This window comes from Rutidosis leptorrhynchoides, chromosome 1 (assembly GCF_046630445.1).
Source record: "Rutidosis leptorrhynchoides isolate AG116_Rl617_1_P2 chromosome 1, CSIRO_AGI_Rlap_v1, whole genome shotgun sequence".
Lineage (NCBI taxonomy): Eukaryota > Viridiplantae > Streptophyta > Magnoliopsida > Asterales > Asteraceae > Rutidosis > Rutidosis leptorrhynchoides.
Genome location: NC_092333.1, coordinates 541,262,866 through 541,266,833, shown reverse-complemented (window position 1 = coordinate 541,266,833; position 3,968 = coordinate 541,262,866). Strand labels below are relative to the sequence as shown.

The window sequence follows — 3,968 nt, the reverse complement described above, 5'->3', positions numbered from 1 at the left end:
ATCAAAAATTGTCAGGGATGTGTAAGTTTGTTTATTTTTTTCTTTCAGTTAAATTTTTATTACGTCATGATGCTTAACTTATACGAGTAGTTTATTTCATGCAGTAAAACAGGAGTCAACAATAATGTTCTTACTTTAGTGGAACAAAAGGTAGCCTTTGATTTGTTAAGATTAGATAATGTAAATGGTTTATAATGTTTCGATGAATTCGAAAACAAAGACTGTGTAACCAGTGTAGTGCTGAAATCACATTTCAGCCAAAACTATCAACCAAATATTTGCAAAAAAAGGATTACAAAATCCGACACGAAGCGCGGACCACGAAAATCTAGCTAGAAAATCTAGTTATTAGTTCAATTGAGTAGTACCAGTCAAAAGGACAAGAAAATCTAGCTAGACGACAAGAGATGCAATGATGACAAATTAAACATATTGCTCACCCCTATTAGACATTCGTAACGGTAGGGGGCGTGGGTTGAGAGCGTGGTTTGCTTTTTGATGACTAGGACGTGTGAGTGGTTTGAGTGAAGTAGTGGTTGTGTGGGTTTGTGGTGTGGATTAGTGGAAAGCTGATGTGGCATTTTATTTTTAATTTTTTCTGTTTTATTTATTTCTTTTTTGAATTTAGTATTAATATTTTTAAATTTAAAATTTAAAATTCAAAATAAACGGCTATAAAAATCCGACCGTTTTTTTTTTTTTTTTTTAAATGATACTTTTCACCTATAAATACACCCACATACCCAACTCATTTCACACACTTCACTACAACTCAAAATCAAACCACTTTCAATCAGTCAAAATGAAAACAATTCCCCCAACTCATTGCCGCATCTTCACGATCCCTTGGAATATAGGTACGGGGGCGAGGACTCGTGAACTTGAAGCTTCTCCCTCGACATCTTCGTCCGCCAAACTACTAATAAAATTATATATTTTTTCATCATCCGAATCGTCATCAATAATAAATTCGAGCATTTTGAATGTTTTATCCATTATGAAATTTTATAGTATTTGTAAATAAGAAAAGAAAAGTAAGGAGGAAAGAAATGTATATAGAATGAGTAAAATGGGTGTGTGTATATATAGGATAAATAATATTGGATTAATTTTTTTTTTTTTTTAATTTGCCCAAATTGCAACGGATACATTGAAAATTAATTAAAAAAATTGCCAAGTGTCCCAATCAATTTCACCCACTCCCGTTACCACCCCCGTCGCCTACCCACGCCACCACCGCAACGTCACCACCGCCGCCCCCAGCCACGCCCCGCTACCTCCTTCCTCCCTGCGTGGCCGGTTGCCACATCACCACTCACGGCGTGGCCGTGCTCCCGTTACAAGTCGTCTTAATATTAATATACTATATACTAACTCCCGTAACAAACCCTGCAATCCCATTGGCTAAAACGCCCCCCCCCCCAAATCACTTTTCAACTGTAGCAGTAGGGTTTTTTTTTCTTTTTTTTCAACCAATCCTCCATAGGGTTCTTCTTTTCTCTTGAACAAACCCTACTTACTAATTTTTATAAAATGCAAAACCAAAAAAAAAATTGAAATCTTAAAACAAATCAGATAAATATCAAAACCAAAAAAAATAGAAATCTTAAAACAAAGCAGATAAATATCATACACCAAAATAACAATCTACAAGCAAAGATCACCGACGACACAAATTACCATTAAAATCACAATTTCTTTTTAAACACAAAAAAAAAAAAAAACAAATATACACAACACATTTTCATAAAAGGAAAAACCCCACCAGCATCACCAGACCAACCACGGCATGCAACCGTTTCCGGCAACAAACAGCGTCGGCAACGAATTCCGGGAAGAAATGATAGCCACCGCCACCAAGATCTAAGGAAAAAATCAATATATTTTTTTTTTCTTACATACCGCCATCGTGAGCCTTCTGCAACCTTAGACCACCACCGCCAGACCACAAAACAGTAACCAACAGGGGTACTTTTGTCTTTTTACACCCCAGGTTGGAAAAAAAAACGAAAAACAAGATTACAGTTTACCCTATTCTTTCACATCTTTAGATCTTCAACACCAACAATTTTTTTTTCACCGCTACTGTACCAAAGCTTCTTCCGGCAGCAATTACGGTCACAACAACTGGCAACCGAGACCACCTGCCAAATCTGGAAAACAAAAGATAACATAAAAAATATCAAAAAATAGGTAACAATTGCAGTCAAGAACCGCTGGTAACCACCACCTCGCACAGGTCTGAAGAGAGTAAAAAAAATAAAATACAAAAAAAAAAAAACAACAGATCTACAAAAAGAACATGTCAACAGACAACAACAGATCTACACAAGGCCTTTGCCACCGTTACCCATCACCTTAAATCGTTAAAAAAAAAAAATTAGAAGTTCATACCCGTTGGTGATGAATTAATGTGCACCGTCGATCAACACCAGCAATAACTAAAGACTCGCGCTCACCACTACTATCTTCGATTTGTTAACGGTGAAACCGATTACCTGCTAACCCACATCAGAAAATCTCGGCCAAAAAAGGAAACCAGAAAAGAAAATTCCGGCGAAAAAGCTACAAAATCCGGCGAACTCGCAACAACCACCGGAAAAGCCATATATACACGGATCTAAAAAAAGATATAGTGGACTGGTTTGGTCCAATCCAGTCAGCGGCGGTAGTACTGAGAGGAGGGAGAGTGATTTTAGTTTAGGATGCGTGAAGTAGGTAAAATTTAGTTTTTAAAAATAAAAAAGCGGAATTGATTCTTAATTCATTTAGATAGAGTGAATAGATTGAAGAAGAGAGGAAGAAAGAAATAAAAAATAGAGAGAGGAAAGTAGGTAGGCGGTGTGTTAAACTGACAGGGAGATAAGGGTTACATAATAGTGTGGTTAAATTATTGGTGTCTTATTTTTTGTCAAAATAATGAGTCGGGCTAGCATGTGAATAACTACAGGAGCCATCAAGTGATTTAAGAAGAATTGTACAATTGAGATGATAAAATATTTTTTAATTTTAAACATGTGATTTATTGAATATTTTTTAAATATTTTATTATTACATTTGAGTTTGACGATAATATGGATATAAATTATGTTAATTAATTTTGTTAACACATAAAAAATTTATTACCCGTCACAACGTGCAAGTACTATAATACTATAATTATATTATTATATTATATATAATAAATCATGGAATCATGGTGAGCAGTTACATTCAAAGTAGTAACTCATCGTAAATTACTTTAATTTCAACATACAGTATCTGCAATTTTCATTTTGCTTTATTATAGGTTCTAAATGTTATAATTCAGTAGGCTTATAACTACCTTTAGTGGTTTGATTCTTGATGTTATAATTCAGTAGGCTTATAACTACCTTTAGTGATTTGATTCTTGATTAAGAATACTAATAATAAAGTGTAAGAACAAAGATGATAATGGAGAAAGAAAGAAACACTTTGTAAGTGTGTGAAAATGGTGCAAGTTTAATGCTTGCATTCATGAGTATTTATAGCCTAAAATCTCAATATAAAAATACATACTTTGTGTACCAAAATTGACTATATGTATACACCAAAATTGACTATCCATATCTATATTATTATTATTATTATAACACTCCCCCTTGGATAGCAATTTTATTTTGTTGAAGATCAACTATAAATTACTGCCTCGTTAAAAACCTTGCTAAAGAAAACCCAGTGGGAAAAAACTTTAGCTAAGGGAAAAAGAGTGCAGCATGGAGTTGACTCCCCCTCAAGTAGACATCGCTTCAGCTGTTACATCTTTTGAACATGTCTCATGCCAATGTTATGAACGTGTGTTCTGAAAATAGCAGTTGGAAGTGCTTTCGTGAAAAGATCAGCAGAGTTTTTGCTAGATTGCACATATCTCATTTCAATCTGGTTGTCCTTAATGAGATTTTGAGTGTATGAGAAGAATCTAGGTGGTATGTGTTTTGTTCGGTCAC

At 34.6% G+C, this 3,968-nt stretch overlaps 1 long non-coding RNA gene across 1 annotated transcript; it reads right to left on the bottom strand.

Moving 5' to 3' along the window:
* Positions 1–1,580: 1,580 nt before the first annotated feature.
* Positions 1,581–2,852, bottom strand: LOC139878366 (uncharacterized). Its single transcript, XR_011769250.1, has 2 exons — positions 2,395–2,852; positions 1,581–2,153 (listed from the first exon to the last, which is right to left on the bottom strand). It is a non-coding gene; the product is annotated as an uncharacterized lncRNA (long non-coding RNA).
* Between the last annotated feature and the right edge of the window lie 1,116 nt (positions 2,853–3,968).